General features: G+C 39.9%; 1 long non-coding RNA gene across 1 annotated transcript; it reads right to left on the bottom strand.

Moving 5' to 3' along the window:
- Positions 1-1,772: 1,772 nt before the first annotated feature.
- LOC128420660 (uncharacterized) lies at positions 1,773-3,707 on the bottom strand. The gene is made up of 2 exons (XR_008332075.1): positions 3,544-3,707; positions 1,773-2,112 (listed from the first exon to the last, which is right to left on the bottom strand). It is a non-coding gene; the product is annotated as an uncharacterized LOC128420660 (long non-coding RNA).
- Between the last annotated feature and the right edge of the window lie 15,005 nt (positions 3,708-18,712).

The following is an 18,712-nucleotide window of genomic DNA, read 5'->3' as shown; positions in this document are numbered from 1 at the left end:
ATGCAGATAAGCTATGCTTTAAATTTAAACTGTGTAGAGAGTCTGAATAGTCACTTCTTGCTTGTAAATTTAAAATATACCATGTATGAGCAACTGCGTGAGTTTTTCTAGTGGGAAGGGACAAAGTAAAACACTGAAGTGGGGAGCAGACTAGTTTCTCACACAAAAGATGAGAAGTGTAGTGCATTTGGCCTCAACTCTCAGGTACTAGAAAAGCTAGAAGGGTGTTCTGTTTTGTTTTTATGAAAGCAGGGAAACTGACCATTCTGGCTTCTTATTATTCACACACACATCACGGATGCTCATAGTGCCATGGGAATTTGAGTCAGAGTAAGGAAATTTTGATGGTGCAAGACTGATGTCAGCCTAACAATATTGTACAGCCTCTTCAATCTCCACAGAGTGAAGGATGGCTCCCTTGTGATCTCTGCCCTCATGGTAAGTAGCAAAATAAATAACCCAACAATTTTTCATGCCTATTTCCCCAGAATTTCCTTGTTTGTGCTTGAGCCCTCCACAGGTGCTTCAGTAGCAATTGCATTAAAACTTAATATTTCCTATTTCTCATTCTGACTAGCAAGCAAGCTTGCAATTTTTATTCTAAATTGCTGCACTGAGCTAATGCACATCTTAACCTTTAGTAACATTGGCCAAATTAAAGCACTGTTGAGGATTGCAGTCAAGTTTCACAGGTTAAAAGGAGGGGTGAAGCTGGTTAAAATTTGAATTCCCTCTGCTTAAAAACCTACTGGCAGTTACCGCTTTACTTAGCAATTCATCTCTTAGCAAATGGTAGTTTGACATCTCGTAATGTGACCAAGTAAGGCTATCATCATCACAGTTTGCTAATGGATTTATCCATCATTCTCAGTCAATTCTTTCAGAAAAGAATCCATGGAAGTTTGCTTATACAGTTCTCAAAATGAAAGAGGACTTTGTACACAGATTTAGTCATTCACACACAGTAAGCATATCCTAATGGACAGGAACTTGACTTGGAATGTTAATTCCATTCTGCATAATTACTGAAGTGAGCAATTGGGTGAATGTCATGACATAGAGGCTCAAATTGATTCAGGTTTTTATTCTTTCCAGTGGAGAAAGAAGTCTGTTAATGTCAATGTTTGGCTATTTACCTCGCTCTATGCTAGGAATCAGCAAAAGAAATGATATATATAGAGATATAGATGATGGTCTGAAAGACTGTATTCCCTCACACAAACCTGCCCATGCTATGAGATCTTAATAGGAAACCTCTCAGTCCTGCCATCCTCACAGACATGCTTAGTGAGGATGCAGGAGAGGGTCTTCTCAGTGGCTGTCCCCAAACTTTGGAACTTACTACTTAGAGAATTTAGACTGGCTCCCTTCTTCTTGTTCTTCTGCTAGCAGCTGAAGACCTTTCTATTACAACAGGCTTTTGGAAACTGAATGTATTTGAGGGAAGGGCCAGTGCTGTGATGTTTTTATTGTTATTGTCTATGTTTAATGGATTTTTAATGCTATTTTAATTCTATGTGTTTAATTGTATTTTAATTCATTCATCTTCTATGTTTTCACCTTCTTCTATTTTATCTGTGTAAGACGCCTTGTGTCTTACACACACACACTTTTTGTTCATTGGCCACCAGGATCATAAAGAATGAAATAAAATTATGATATAAAAGAACTCACTTTTTTTCAGTTCCCTCGCTCTTACAAATATTAAGTGCATGGGTACATTGCAATGAGAACCTCTCAAAGTGACTTACAAAAAAATCTCACACTAAAAATGATATTAAAGAAATGTTCTTATAGTGACAGGATTCCTTAGTGTTGTTCTCCAAGGCAAAGCAGGAGGACTGAGCAGCTGAATCTCACTCAACCAATGGGACAGGCAAGTCTTCCCTTCATTGCAGCTGTTGTTGGAATTTGCAGCAGCATCTGATGGAAGGGCTTTGTTACCAAAAACTGGGATTTCTTGGCCTCAGGGCACCACCACATAAGAGTATAGTGCTGGCTCAGCTGGCCTGTAATTTGTCAGTCTCTGGTCACTGTCTCTTCTGCCATTGTGGTCTTCACAACATGGTGAGCCATGGCTGGAACTAGAGTTCTGAGGCAATGAAGAAACTTCTGGAAAAACATGAAGGGCGTCCTAAGGGCCCTGTGTTGGTCAAGTGACAATAATTCTTCCACTTAGCATGTTTTTTATTTGTAGCCTGTGAACTAACTGATGTAATCTTATACTTCAAATGTAATGGAGCATTTGCCACAGAATGTCTCACAATCTGAAATTCCAGATACAACTAATGTACATTCTGTGAGCAACTGTTTCCTTGTATGCAGACAACTAAATGGGATTGGAGCATACAGCTAGTTGACCCACAACTCATTCTCTTTTATATATATATATATATAATATTTATTAAGATTTTACAAAAAACAAAGGTTTACAAAATAAAAGGATAAAAAGAGAAAAATGAAAAAACATACAAAAATACATAAAATAGAAAAAATAAAAAATAAAAATACAAAATGCAAAAAACGAATAGGTAAAAGAGAATTAAAAACAAATCCATTTTTTATAACTTTATGCTCATTAACTTGTTTCCTTGACCTCCTCACACCTCCCCTTTTTGTATTCCCATTTAGATAATCAAATCAGCAAATCCTTACCCTCTTTCATTTATCTTAACTCTATATCTTAACATATTATAACTCTATATTTTCATCCATTATCAATTCATTTTTGCATATTCTTATTAACTTTGTTGCTAATACCCCCTATTCAATCCAATCATCATTTTAACATTCATTAATTTTACAATATTTCTGTAGATAGTCTTTAAATTTCTTCCAATCTTCTTCCACCAACTCTTCTCCCTGGTCTCGGATTCTGCCAGTCATTTCCGCCAGATCCATATAGTCCATCACCTTCATCTGCCACTCTTCCAGGGTGGGTAAATCTTGTGTCTTCCAATACTTTGCAATCAGTATTCTTGCTGCTGTTGTTGCGTACATAAAGAAAGTTCTGTCCTTCTTTGGCACCAATTGGCCGACTATGCCCAGGAGAAAGGCCTCTGGTTTCTGACCCACAACTCATTCTCTCCCACTCTGTCCAGCACCTTATCTTTTCACAACCCACATTCCTGACTTGACATTCTTAGACATTTGATGCTTAGAATCCTTTTCCAAGCTTAATTCAAACATGCAACAATAGTATGTGCTACCATCTGTCCAGGACCAGAATACAAATGTTTATTTGCACCTGGTCCGGCATCAGCATCAGACATTTTCATGCAATTATTTGTACCTCTGAGCCCCAAGAGTCCCCACTGGGACTGACATTGACATTCCACCTTTTTTTGGTCTTGCTTTTTGTTTCTCTTCCTTCCACCTTTCCTCATATGAACATGCCTGGACACTGAGATGGTCATCAGAGGCCCCTCTCTGTCTGCCATCGCCAAGGCAGGATGAGAAGGTAGTAATGATAAAATGGAGCTTTTGTGTAGTAGCTCCCCATCTATGTACTAGCAGCCAGTGGAGTGAAGTGGTGTTGCTTACTTGGCTTCCCAATGTGGAGGTTGTTGTTGGTATCCGAGAGTGAGAGGGGTAGAGATGAGGCAGCAGGAAGGTTATTGTGGTCCAGGCACAGTGGCAGGAGTAGTGGATTGGCCATCCCACACCATTCTGCCTCACTGGCTGCTACAACATCAAAAAATGGGATGTGGGTGGCAGTGTGGTCTAAACAGCGTTTCCATGCGCTCTGGCCTCCATCACAGTGTCCCGTTGCACCAGAAGCGGTTTAGTCATGCTGGCCACATGACCCAGAAAAGCTGTCTGCGGACAACTGCTGGCTCCCTCGACCTGAAAGTAGAGATGAGCACAGCACCCCATAGTCAAATTCACCTGGATTCAATTGTCCAGGTGTCTTTTATCTTTACAGAATCAACGGAATATTCTCCCCAGGAAAACCCACATGGCATCAGTTTTGCCCTACTTTTTTTAGTCTATGTTTTTAATAAGTTTATTTATTTATTTTACTGCATTTTATTCTTGTTGTCAGTCACTTTGGAACATTTTTTGTTGTAGAAACAGTGATTTATAAACAGCTTAACCTTCCTTTCTTCCTCCAATTTCACAAAGGTGGTGGCTTTTTGGCTTCCTACCATTTTCTGTTTAGGGTTTATTTTCAGAATTCAGTATAAATCTTTTGCAGGTTTACTCGAAAGGATGTCTCACTGTGTTCAGTCAGGCCTACTCCCTAGTAAGAGAGTTCAGGATTGTAGGCTTTAGACTTAGTTTATTTAAGTAACTCAGCAGCTGCTACTGACTAATCTTAGTGAAGAGTTCCCTAAATGGCTTCCAGCCTTCCCAAAATTATGCACACATTTAGAATCCCTTGCCCTTTGGCTTACATTGGAATAGATGGGGGTCCATAATAGACCATTCTTCAATAGAAAGATTCTGCCCATCAACTTGGGGGGCACCCCCTCAAATATTTTATTGGGGGCCTCAGCCCCTAGGAGTTGGCTCCTATGAGAGTTAGCATCCCATTTGCTGCAGTCTAAATCCAGAAGCACAGCCCAAGTGGCTGCTTTTTGTCAAAAGATTAAGTGCTCAGGGTTAAGTTTGCTTTTTCAAAAATGTGCTTGACATGGCATCAGCTTGACCCTGCATTAAATTTAAGGAAGCAAAGACAATAGTTGTTTCGAATCTTTACATGAGGAAAAAAATGAGTTGCTGTTTAGGTACCAAAGACGTACTTTCTTCAAAATTTCACAGATAACAGTCAACAATCCTCTGAGGGTGAATTCAAATTGCTGGAGAATCACAGCACCTGCTGTGGCTACAGAGACCAGGCTTGACATCTATCTTAATGTTTCTTAATGAACCTCAGAAGGGGAAGTAGCTCTTTGGCGGTAACCAGAGAAGCAGGAATCCTTCATCTTTACACCTTGAACTACTGATTGTCAATTAATACTCCAGTTGTATTGTTTAATACTGCTTGATCATGGTTGTTGCTGTAGGATACTAATAATAATAACAGCTGTCATCAGTCATGCAGATCCAAATGCACTCAGATGCCTGGATATATTCAGTGCCTATGCAGGACCCATCGTTGATTTCAATAGAAAAACCAATTCTCACATACTAAGTTATGTACTGTACATATTTATTGGTTCCTTCAGAAAAAAAGCTGTCCCAGACATAGGGTATATATTTGGAGGCCTGATATCCTTTGTTTGGGCAAAATTTTGCATGACTTTATGGCCCTACTGTTGGACAGATACAACAGTCATTTGTGCACTTGTGGCTCTATGTCTAAAGTTGATACCAAGACAGGCATATGACCAAAGTTTTCCCCATCCATGAATTCCCATCTATGTAATTGAAATGCCAGCAGTATTCTGGTACAACAATAAAAAGAATTCTCATTTCACAGCCCAAATGTAGGCTATAAATCCACTCTCCATTCTTCAAATTCAATCTTCATTTATTGTGAGAGAAGGCTGTTAAATGTTGCATCCATACATTTCATTCTTGAGTAGCTTCTTTCTTTGGGGGGAACTACATTCATTGTTCTTTTTATTAAGCTGTTGATCTTTTGCAAATATACACTGAAAATAACTAATTACTCCTGCATGAATTTTTTTTTAAGGAAAAACTCCCAAAATATTGGTTGTATATACAGAAATCCAGAGAATGTTTTTAGAGGCATGTTCAGGCTTATGTAGCAGGGCTTTCTTCCTATTCTTGGTTGTGTGTTAGAACTCCCCCCCCCCATTTATATTACACAGCATTGAGGAGGGATAAAAATACTGAGGACAGGAACTGGCCCCCAGCAAATCTTGTGAACAAATTGGTAACATCTTCGCTTCTTCCAAAAGCCACCACAAGGGGATCGCCAAGAGCTCTCTCTGCTTCTAGCAGCAAGCCAGCAATATGTACTGGGAAAACCCACAAACACAATTGCAGTATGTACTGTTAGCACTACTGTACTGTACTGTCAGGTTCCTAGAATAAGTAAGTAAGCAACTTCAGAACAGAACATTCCTAACTGCAGAGCATTTAATTATTCACTTATCATACAGATGAAACACCCATGGGGACCATACCAATAAAGCAAGAATGTCTGAGGGCAAATCAATATCCACGATGAAGCTATCAATATGTTACTTCTTAATTTGTTCTGCTAATAACTTCAAAGGTCACCTTTTTAACAGGCCTACCATAAAATTGCAAGAATGGAAGTACAGATATTAAAAAATCAGCACTTAGAATATTTTACATTCAGTTACATTACCAAATATAGCTGTCTTATGGAGTAGAGTCAGGTGAATTTTGTGTCTTTCCCCCAATCTTTTATTATTATTTTTTTACTAAACTTGGATAGAAGAGAAAATGGTAGCAAACTGAATCCTTCTACAAGGCAGGTAGCTTGTCTGCATGGTGGCTGTATGGGGCATCTATCATCATAGACAATCTACTTTTGAGTACCATTTTTTAAAAAGGGGGAAATAGTGGTGATAGTATTGACCTCATATCCTGCTTGTGGGCTTCCTTGAGACATCTTGTTGACCACTTTGAGAAGCAGGAGGCTGGACTAGATGGGCCTTTCATCCAATCCAGCTGGGTTTGTTGTGTTAAGGAACTCAAAGCTTCCACACACATAATCCGGATTCTACACTGGGAATAAAAGTCACATACCATTTTTTTCTTCAGCACTCCGACTTACTATACATGATATCAGGGATCTCCACAATATACTTATAATAGTCCATAAAAACTCCTTAATTCAGTCTGGTTGCAATACAGAGGGTATCATTAGGGTTGTAAGATTCAGCAAGGAAGGGAACTATGGATTGGAGGGAGAGAATAAAGGAAGTAATACTCATGATTGGTTCAGATCCAAATTTGTTGCTTTGTGGCTTTCCTGATTTGACTTCTCCCTTGAAATCCACTCTGTTTTCCCTCCTGTATTGACTATTCCAAGACACCCAGCTTCGGGTCATGATTTGTGCAAACTGTCTTCATACCGCTAATTAAATCTAAGGCCTCATCCACACTACAGTTATACCTTGGAAGTCGAATGGAATCTGTTCTGGAAGTCCGTTCAACTTCCAAAATGTTCTGAAACCAAAGTGTGGCTTCTGATTGGCTGCAGGAAGCTCCTACAGCCAACCGGAAGCCGCAGAAGCCCTGTCAGATGTTTGGTTTTCAAAGAACATTCACAAACCAGAATAGTCACTTCTGGGTTTACAGTGTTTGGGAGCCAAAATGTCCGAGTACCAAGGCATTTGGGATCCAAGGTATAATCTTATATCAATTGTATGCTACTTTAGTAGTCATGGTTTCCCCTTGAAGAATCCTGGAAACTGTAGTTTGCTATGGTTTGCTAGGAATTCTTAGGAGACTCCTATCTCTCTCACTGAGGTACAATTCCTAGATTTCCCTGGGAAGAGGGATGGCTATTGAACCAGTTTAAGTCTGTGGTGTGGATGTACCCAAAGAGCATGACTGCAACAGTACTCTTTTTGGTTGCCTCATTTATAAACATACAGCATTCACGCTGAAGCAAAAGTGCTCAATCTGCACAATGGTGTCAATGGGAAGTTTAGACATTTTGCCCCTGGTTCATACATTTTTTAAAAAGAAAAGAAAAACAGAAAGGCAATGAAGTCCCATGGGGGCATGGGTGGCATATTGATCTGGGACATCTAAACCAATACCTAATTCCCAGAAGGTATTTTTCCTACACACTCCCTGTCCCCACTCATTGTGAAGAAGAGAAACTTGAGTGGGGCTTTTGGACACCAGTGTGAACAGCATCTACAGTGGAACTTTGGTTGTCAAATGTAATCCATTCTGGAAGACCGTTCAACTTCTGAAACGTCTGACAATCAAGGCACAAAGGGCTGTTGGCAATTTTCATTGAGAAAATGGAAAAGCACACGGCGGAAGCCGTTCGACTTCTGAGGCGCGTTCAAAAATGGAAGCAATTACTTCCAGGTTTTCAGTGTTCAGGTTCCGAAATGTTTTGCTTCCGAGATGCTCGAAAACCAAGGTTCCACTGTATTATTTTGGCAACAGCACTGCTACATGTGGACATCTGGGAAAAAATTAATTTAGGCATTTAGTGGTTGTTTTGATCATGGCCATAGATGCATCAATTAAGGGTCCTTCCTCTAAGAATGTTAATGTTTACTCAGGAGCTGGTGGACAGAGTTCTATGAAACTCAAAACTCATTAAACTAACTCTTTAAATGTAACTGGTCAAGCAGAAGCGATCACCTAAACTATTTTACAGTTTATTTAACTTCTTTGGACAGACACACTCTTTTTACTGAATACTAATTCCAGCTAGATAGTAATGTATTGCTTTTTCTAATGCTTAAATTGGCATGAACAGAACACCAGCCACTGTATAAACTATGGCATGTTGCTTTGTGGGGAGAGTTGGAATACCACTTTTCCTGCTTAGTAACCACCAAGATTCATTTTATTCCACTGTAAATTAATCCATCCATTTGTTTGGTGGCATTGCAAAAAAAAACCTCCATTGTACTTTAGAGCCTGTAAATTGTTATATCTGAAAACAACCAAACATATTAGCGTTACCCTTGGTGATGTACAAAAGGCAGAGAAAACTCAAATGGATTTTTGAGGGGGGGCCCAGGGCTGTAAAATAAGACTTTGACATTCCCATCCATTAAATAAGCACATAAGCACTACAATGATATGAATTTCTTGGTCTGAAACGGTGTTATATTTCAAGGGGATTAGAGTTTTCACCTCCTGGGTAGCTGCTGGAAAACGGTAAAATAAACCCTTTTGAGACATATGGAGATTTGAACACAATCAATACTGACAGGTTTCACATCTACAAATTTATAGCTTGATCCACAACATTGTTAAGCTTGAATACTAGAATATGAACCCATTTTTGTTCCATTGGCTTCAAGCTCAACTTAAATCCAAGTATTTGGCCATAAGTGAGTCATGGATCTAGCTGTCTATAAAATGGAAATGAAAAGCACTTCATTTTATTCAGTCCCAAACTCAAGTGTATGAGCAGGCAGCCCTGAAGACAAGGAGCTGTTGTCTCTGGGCTACTGACTACACCTCTCTTCCCTTCAGCAATACACATTGCTATCATTCACACTCTTAAGTGTTAATTTCCTCTCATTTAATTGCCTGCCCAGCAAATTAGCACTCTGAGTCTCTCTGGTGATGTTGCTACCTGGAAATGTGCAGTTAAGGCTTCTCCAGGAAATGTGTTGCCTTAGATCAACTGTGCCGTTTACACTTTGTGCAAAACAGGATCATGTTCTGGAGATTTGTAAAAATTAAGAGAGGGGAGTCATGGGCAGGGGGCGGGGGAGGAGGAGAGAGGACAGTGTGTTCCAATAACAGAACAAAATACTTGCACATATAAAGATCACTGCTGGATAAAAAGATTTAGGAGTCTCAAGCTTCCAAAGGTGGTTTCAGGGTCATCATCAGGGGTTGGTACTGTTGGGGACCTGCCAAGCCCCTTTGGCCTCACTATTCCTCTTTCTTTGCTCTCGTGATGTGCCCAAGGAGGATAGCAAAGGAATAGGCAACATTGGCAGCAGCAGGTCCAGTAGAGGGGACTGGGGGTGGGAAGGAATAAGCCTCAAGCTCAAAGGGAACACTTACTAATTTTTTGGCATTTGATGACTTCCACAAACTATTTCTTTGCACATTAGACCAAAACTTGACACTGCCTCGGTTAGAAAAGCCTGTGTGTGTGTGTGTGTGTGAGAGAGAGAGAGAGAGAGAGAGAGAGAGAGAGAGAGAGAGGGAGAGAGAGGGAGAGAGACTTAACTCTCTCTCAGTGTCGTTCTGCCCGGACACTGAGGTCCAGCTCCGAGGGCCTTCTGGCGGTTCCCTCACTACGAGAGGCCAAGTTACAGGGAACCAGGCAGAGGGCCTTCTCGGTAGTGGCGCCCGCCCTCCCATCAGATGTCAAAGCGATAAACATCTACCTGACATTCAGAAGACATCTGAAGGCAGCCCTGTTCAGGGAAGTTTTTAATATGTGACATTTTAGTGTAGCTTTCATCTTTGTTGGAAGCCGCCCAGAGTGGCTGGGGAAACCCAGCCAGATGGGCGGGGTACAAATAATAAATTATTATTATTATTATTATTATTATTAACTTTTGTGTGTGTGTGTGTGTGTGTGTGTGTGTGTGTGTGTGTGTGTGTGCAAAATATGTCACACTCTTTTGTTAGTGCCTTATCCTCCACAAACACATGCTCTGGTTTTTAGTAGTAGTAGTAGTAGTAGTAGTAGTAGTAGTAGTAGTAGTAGAGGTGTCAAGAGCTGGAAGTGGCCCAGGTTTCTCTGGACATTGTGAGAGGGCCTGGGCAGCAGTGAAGAGGAGGTGTGCCAAGTCAGGGAAGGGGTTCACTGAGAGCATCTTGACTCAGGCCAACACCCCTCCCCTCCTGCAACAAACAGACAGACAGACAGAGCCAATATTGGTGTGGTGGATGCAGTGAATGAAGAGTCTGAGTCTATCTTTATTGTGCTTTATGCTGTCTTTCCATGGTGAGCTGTGCCCAAAGTGGTCCTCCAGTTGGGAGGTGGAAACCAGCTTACAAAACATATACAGTGGTACCTTGGGTTACATATGCTTCAGGTTACATACACTTCAGGTTACAGACTCCGCTAAGAGCAGAGCAACATAGGGTTGTTGTTTTTAACTTAATTAGGTGTTTATCTTTAAAAACAAAGCTGTGCTTTAACAACAATCCAGAGCTCCTCAGTACTCCATAGACAATATTTTTGACAGCCTCATTTCTTGCAGAACCCATGGATCTAGAGAAACATGGAGATATCATATAGGGGAAAACAGACCTGTATCAATACAGAAAAGTGAGCTATAGCACTCTGTAGTTTTGAGAGGCAGGTTTATTGTCCCATCCCCAAATCCCCTTTGAATTTGCCTTGATACTTAAACACCACACATTGCTGATACACAGCCTATTAGAATTTTTCAATGGAATCCCTTATCTGGACCCTGTGTAGAAATAAAGAATGAGTTTCAAAGCTTTACTGCAGAACAGTCTTAAATACTAGTTACAAAAAATACGTGTTTCAGGAACAAAATACAAAGTAACACATTACACTCAAGTAACAGGCAATGCTGTTCAGTCAGTCCTTTGTGCAGTTCAGTAAACTTTCCTCTCTCTGATCCAAGAGAGACATCCTAAGCTTGTTCATCACTGCGGAGCTTAGCTTCACCTGCCACTGCTACTACTAGCCATCACTGACTGCTCAAGTTTCCCCTCCTGCTGTGAAAAACACCAGCCTTCTGCTTTCACCTAGAGTGGAACCTCTTGCGGGGGGGGGGGCGGGAACCTTTACAGAAGTTTTAATGTCAATGCATACAAACATTACAGTTTATGCATACCCTGCATATTGTATATTTCCCCATGAAAAAGAGAAGGGCAGAAAACCAGAGAGGGTAAGTAGAACTGCTTAAGTTTATGGAACATTTGCAGTTATATAATATTGTGCCACACATGAAACAGGGAGTGAGAAAAGAAGAAAGAGGGTGTTGTACATTACAACATGAAAACTGGCTCCCTTGCTGCTGGCTTGGGCTAAAGGAGAAGTTGGGTCTGAAAAACACAGGCATTTTGCTTGCTCTTTCATTCAAAGGTGGGAATATAATTTTTATACAGTGGTACCTCGGGTTACATACACTTCAGGTTACATACACTTCAGGTTACAGACTCCGCTAACCCAGAAATAGTACCTCGGGTTAAGAACTTTGCTTCAGGATGAGAACAGAAATCGTGCTCCAGCGGCACGGCAGCAGCAGGAGGCCCCATTAGCTAAAGTGGTGCTTCAGGTTAAGAACAGTTTCAGGTTAAGAACGGACCTCCATAACGAATTAAGTACTTAACCCGAGGTACCACTGTATAAAAAAAATACAATGCAAAAATCCTGGAAATGTTTGGCTACCACTGATTTTAAAAACAGCAATATGGTATCATCTGCCTTATGCTTAGTCCTTCCTCCAGTTGTCTTTTTGACACCAGTGGGACAAAATCAGCCTTGAGCCAAGCACCCACACTTGACAGGCTGTGGAGCAGGGTGCATGTGTGCAAAGAGGCCTTCTTTCCCCCCTGCTCCCTACAAAGCCCCATTTCTTCCTTAGCTCCCTTGCCAGCTGGCTGCCCTCCAAGATTCAGCAGAAGCAACTTAGTCCTAACGCTGTTCTAGGCACAGCTGCAGTGGGATTCATCTTGTCAGCACTCATGAAAGAACGGAGTGAACTGAGATGACAATTTAACAATATTGCACCGTCAACTATTTGGTGCCTTCAAACCTAGGCTGGCACAATTTTTTAACAGCTATAATTCACATGCTTAGACTTTGCACAGGTGATAGAATTGGGAGTGTTTACAGGTGAAATTATTGTAACTAGTGCTATCTTTACATTTGACTTTTCCACTTTCATGTATATAATGCAGATTCCAAGTCCTGATAGAAGGGGAGTACACTATTATAGCTCTGTGCTATAGTAGCCCCTTTCCTCTGCTACCTTTAGCTGGTACATTTTAATATTCTGAAGGAGCCACAAGATTGAAACCTTCTCCCAGCCCATCCTGCATGCAAGGCAGATGCTGGGAAGGCAAGGGAAGTCATTATGCCCCTTCCGTTCACTATATTGACCCTGCTTAGCATTAACTTTTATGTGTAATTAATGCTTGTAGATCAGTCAGGCTCAAGTTTTGAAGTGAAATTTTATCTGATTGCAGGCATTACTAATGCTAACCTGATCCTTATCTGTTGAAAGAAAAAAAGCAGCTCTTAACAGGCATGTACAGCCCTTTTTACGACTGCACATACCTTACTGGAAATTACAAAAAGGCCCATTGTGCGAAATAGATACTAAATGGACATTTGAAGTTACAAGGACATATTTGCACTTTCAGTTAGTCCGATCGGTGCAATCTGTTAAATTGCACTTTGTTCCAAAAAGTCTATAAAGATAAATGTTTGACTACAATATTTGAAAACACTTTTCCTATCTAGGTCTTTATCCTTTGGCCCAGAAAACATCTCAGTGATGAAAATATTCTGGAAGAGAGATTGTATCTTGATGCAACCATTGCTAAACATTTCAATGCCTAGCGGTGCCAAATCTTTCACAATCTGTAGTGTTTTAGCACCCCCCCTCCCTCAAACACAAGTATCATCTTTGTTCATAATGCCGTATTCTGTCTTTAGTCCAAGATGTTAAGCCACTTGGAAAAAAGAAAGAAAGAAAAACTCACTTCCAGGAAGTTTGAACTGGCTGCTTTCCCAAAGGATTGCAGGAGAGTGCCAACATTTCCCATTTTGCTAACTCAAAATGTGCCAGTGTTCAAGTTTAAAAACAAATGTAAAGCAGGAACTTTTTAATATATATGCCAAAGGGGGAGTTAGTTGAGCAGTTAATGCCCATTATGACAGGCCATTGTGCACATTTACCAGGCCTTATGAAAGATGTGCACATCATCCATCCATGAAGAGAAACGTGTTCACATTTCCCAGTCAATATACAAAATCCCCAACAGGCCTTGAGCATATATTGACTCATTTTTGCACATTCTCTGATAATTATGTATAACCCTGACAGCCCTAGAGGAGTGTGCATTTATTGGCTGAATTTTGTACATTCTCTGGCTATTATGTGTAATCTCCATTGGGCTTTGCAAATGTGCGTATCTTGGTTGTATTTTGTACACACTCTGGGCAATATGCAAATTCTCCAGTTAGTGTTTACAGTCTTCAGGAAGCATTGAATTCTGTCCATATATCAGTAATGTTTTGTACATTCTCTGAGAAATATATATCATCTCAAACTGAGAAATGTGAATACTTCAACATAATCTGTGCATAATTTTCCTTCACCTATGCAATAAGAATACTCTCCAAAAAGGAAGCAGCAATATATGAAAGAATTTTGTATAATTTCTTCTGCAAATGATGTTGGCAAATGTTCATATATAACCAGTAACTGCATGGATAGATTATGTGCACATTCTCCATGAGGTCTGAAGAATGTGCACAATGGGCAGTCATTATGCACATTAACTGCTCAACTTACATGCCCCTTGACATATATCTAGTATGTCTGGAGGTGCATTTATCACTCAGTTCTATCAATTGTCCTGAACTGTTGAATCTGCTAGAGACATGAATACTTCCTTGAGATTATTACAACACCAATAATTTCAGATTTTTATTTTACTTTCCCTTTTTTAGGCACAGAACTGGGGGAACAGTTAGAAGTCTGTTATATTCATAACACTATAAAATGAATGTGAATTCCATTGCCTATTTAAGAGCAGACCACCCACATTTCTTACTCTTTAAGCAAATGTTTTCTGACAGTTGGGCACCATTCCAGGAAGGTGAGGACCGTTCCCTACTTGCTCTGTCCTCCCCTTACTGCATTTCATGGGCAAAGTAGAAAAGACACCATTTACCCAATTACTAATGGTGTCACTCCTTATTTGTGTCAGTTTCTGAAAGACACCTCTAATAGGGAAGGGGAACCTGTGTCCCTCCAGATCACCCCTAAAAGTAGCCCAATGTGGACCAAACATGGTCTATGGGGATGGGAGATTAATTGATTGTGATGGGAGGGATTGGGGATGGAACAGAGTGGCTGGAATCCTGAAAAGGGAGCACTCTGCACTGCAATATTTAGTTGTAGGTCCAACTCCTTTATTACTATCTCTTTTCTCTGTATGACTGTTAGTATACCATGTCTCAATAATTTAGATTACTGCATGACTCATTTCTTTGTGCTCAATTAATACTGTGAGGGGTGTCAGGCTGAAAGATACTGATTTGGTCAAAGTCTTTAAGCCGCATTCATTCCTTGTCAGGGTTTCATGACAACCTCTGTGACATATTGGCTCCTAGTCAAAGCACTAACCTACAACTGGTGTTCAATCTCACCTTTTTATATTAGAGAAAACATTCCGGGCTAATGTAAAAATCATATATGTTTAGTGCATCAGCACTAGAGAAAGTGCTGGTGGCAGCAGAGGTGGTGCTTCCATAAACTGTGCTGCTTTGCTCTGGAAATTTTCTCGTTTCACTAGAGAGAGTATGTGTTGAAAAGACTTTGATTAGATTCGTTAAATCACATTATAAAATTGAATTTGGCTGCTACGTAACATCAATGTTTCCACATTTCCCGCAAGTCTGAGTTCCTCTACAATAAATGATCTAAACATTAGATGTCCTAATAAGTTCTTTCGCGACTTCTGGGTCAGCGCCATCAGCTAATGGCGGATTCCCTTTGATCTGGAGAGGATCGGCTCCATGGGAATTGGGTCTTACCGCTGCGGCGAAGCGGGGACCCTACAGGAATCGCAGGCGGTGAAGCCTGTGAACGTGGGGACTCGGCGGGCACCTATTGCGCCCCCCCAACTTGCAAAGAAGCCTCTTTTTGGGCTTCGGAGCGGAGTGGGGCGAGCGGCGCAGTGCTGTGCTGTGAGTCGATTGCTTCTTCTGCGGAGCGAAGCCGCATGGCCATTGCTGGAGAGCGCTGACTTTTTCCTGGGACAATTGGACTCCAAATAAAGTACCCGTGAGTAAGGGAAATTGGATTTATTGACAAAGAAGGACTTAATTGGCTACTGCAGCGGGGAGGTCTATTTTTTTATTTTTTTTTATTAAAGGATTTTTTTTTATAACAACAAAAACATAACAATACAGTACAATAAACACAACAAACAAACAAAAAAAACCAAGTACAATTTCATATCTTGTTTTCTTATACCTTACTTCTCCGACTTCCTCATGCCTCCCTTTTCTGTATTCCAATTTCTAATCATTTATTCAACAAATCTTCCCTTATTTTAATTTAGTTTGATCTTACTTATTCTCCTTGTCTTATCCATTACTGATAGTAACCATTTATTTTCTAATCCAACATCATTTTAACTTTCATTAATTTTGTAATATTTCTTTAAATAGTCCTTAAATTTTTTCCATTCTTCTTCCGCTGCTTCTCTTCCCTGATTTCGGATTCTGCTCGTCATCTCTGCCAAGCCCATGTAGTCAATCACCTTCATCTGCCATTCTTCCAGGGTGGGTAGATCTTGTGTCTTCCAGTACTTTGCAATGAGTATTCTTGCTGCTGTTGTAGCATACATAAAAAAAGTTATATCCGTCTTTAACACCCCTTGGCCGACAATACCCAAGAGAAAGGCCTCTGGTTTCTATGGGAAGGTATATTTAAATACCTTTTTCAGTTCATTATAGATCATTTCCCAGAATGCCTTAATCTTCGGGCACGTCCACCAGAGGTGAAAGAATGTGCCTTCCTTTTCCTTACATTTCCAACATTTATTGTCAGGCAAATGGTAAATCTTTGCGAGCTTGACTGGGGTTATGTACCACCTATAGATCATCTTCATAATATTTTCTCTTAAGGCATTATATGCCATAAATTTCATCCCGGTGGTCCAAAATTCTCCCAGTCAACAAACATAATGTTATGACCAATGTCCTGAGCCCATTTAATCATACTTGATTTAACCGTTTCATCCTGTGTATTCCATTTCAGCAGCAAATTATACATTTTTGACAAATTTCTAGTGCTGGATTCTAACAGTTCAGTCTCCAATTTTGATTTTTCCACCTGGAAGCCAATTTTACTGTCCATTTTAAACACTTCATTTATTTGATGATAGTGCAGCCAATCTCTCACTTTCCCTTTTAATTTCTCAAAACTCTGCAATCTCAGTCTGTCCCCTTCCTTTTCCAGAATTTCCCAATATCTTGGCCATTTAGACTCCATATTTAGCTTTTTAACTGCCTTAGCTTCCATTGGCGACAACCACCTTGGGGTTTTGTTTTCCAACAAATCTTTATATCTAGTCCAGACATTAAGTAGTGCTTTTCTGACAATATGGTTTTTAAAACCTTTGTGTGCTTTAACCTTGTCATACCACAAATATGCATGCCACCCAAAGATATTATTAAAACCTTCTAGATCCAAGATATCTGTATTTTCAAGAAGTAGCCAGTCTCTTAGCCAGCAGAAAGCTGCCGCTTCATAATAAAGTTTGAAGTCTGGCAGGGCAAATCCCCCCCTTTCCTTTGCATCCGTTAGTATCTTAAATTTTATTCTGGGCTTCTTGCCCTGCCAGACAAATTTAGATATATCTTTTTGCCACTTCTTGAAACAATCCGTCTTATCCATTATTTGCAATGTTTGGAACAAAAACAACATTCTTGGCAATACATTCATTTTTATAACCGCAATTCGACCTAACAAGGAAAGCTTCAAATTTGACCAAATCTCCAGATCTTTTTTCACTTCTATCCAAGTTTTTTCATAGTTATCTTTAAATAAATTCACATTCTTAGCTGTCATATTTATCCCCAAATATTTCACTTTTTTAACCACAGTTAACCCTGTCACATTCTGAAACCTTTCTTTTTCAAACAGTGTTAGATTTTTCTCCAATACCTTAGTCTTTAACTTATTCAATTTGAATCCTGCCACTTGACCAAACTCTTGGATTAGTTCCAAAACTCTTTTCGTACTAGCTTCTGGCTCTTGTAGTGTAAGTACCAGGTCATCTGCAAATGCTCTCAATTTATATTGTTTAGCTCCGACCTGAACCCCTTTTACCAACTGGTCCTTCCTAATCATATTTAGCAAAACCTCCAGGACCGATATAAAAAGTAGTGGGGAGATAGGGCACCCCTGACGTGTCCCTTTTTCAATCTTGAACTCTTCTGTAACCACATTATTTACAATTAATTTTGCTTTCTGTTCAGAATATATTGCACCTATACCATTTTCAAACCCTTGACCTACCCCCATCCCCCGGAGGTTCTTCAGCATAAAACTCCAAGAAATATTGTCAAAGGCTTTCTCGGCATCCACAAATATCAAAACTGCCTTAGTGTTTATATTCACTTCCAACTTTTCCAAAATGTCAATTATATTCCTTACATTATCCGACAAGTGCCTTTTCGGGAGAAAGCCCGCTTGGTCCCCATGAATTTCCTCCATCAAAACTCTTTTCAGTCTCTTTGCTAAAATATCAGCAAAGATTTTATAATCCACATTTAATAACGAGATGGGTCGGTAGTTCTTAAGTTGGGTCTTTTCAGTCTCTGTCTTTGGTATAAGTGTTATGTAAGCCTCCCTCCACGTATCAGGTGCCCTTTTCCCCTCCATAATTTCATTACAGACTTCCTTCAAAGGTTGTAATAACCCTTCCTTCAAAACTTTGTAGTATTTGGAAGTCAGTCCGTCCAGTCCGGGAGATTTGCCCAGTGTCATATTTTGGATGGCACCTTCTATTTCTTGTTCTGATATTTCCTGGTTCAAAATTCTCTTACTTTCCTGAGAAATCTTTTTCAGTCCATTTTTCTCGAGGAATTGTTCTATGTCCATTTCTTTCTGCGGCCCTTGTGTATACAGTTGTCTAAAGTAGCTCTGAAAACAATTCCTAATCTCCACTGGGTTAAATATATTCTTTCCATCCACTTCTAAATTTGTTACCGTGTTGAGTTTTTGTCTCTTCTTTATTTGCCAAGCCAATAGCTTACCACATTTATCTGCAGATTCAAAAGTCTTTTGTCTCATTTGTTTAATTTTCCATTCTATTTCTTGATTCATCAGTTCCATAAACTGTGTTTGATATAATTTAATTTCTCTTAGAATCT

The sequence above is a fragment of the Podarcis raffonei genome, chromosome 9 (genome assembly GCF_027172205.1).
Source record: "Podarcis raffonei isolate rPodRaf1 chromosome 9, rPodRaf1.pri, whole genome shotgun sequence".
Classification (NCBI taxonomy): domain Eukaryota; kingdom Metazoa; phylum Chordata; class Lepidosauria; order Squamata; family Lacertidae; genus Podarcis; species Podarcis raffonei.
The sequence above is the reverse complement of the archived record's forward strand: the minus strand, read 5'-3'. Positions and strand labels throughout refer to the sequence as shown.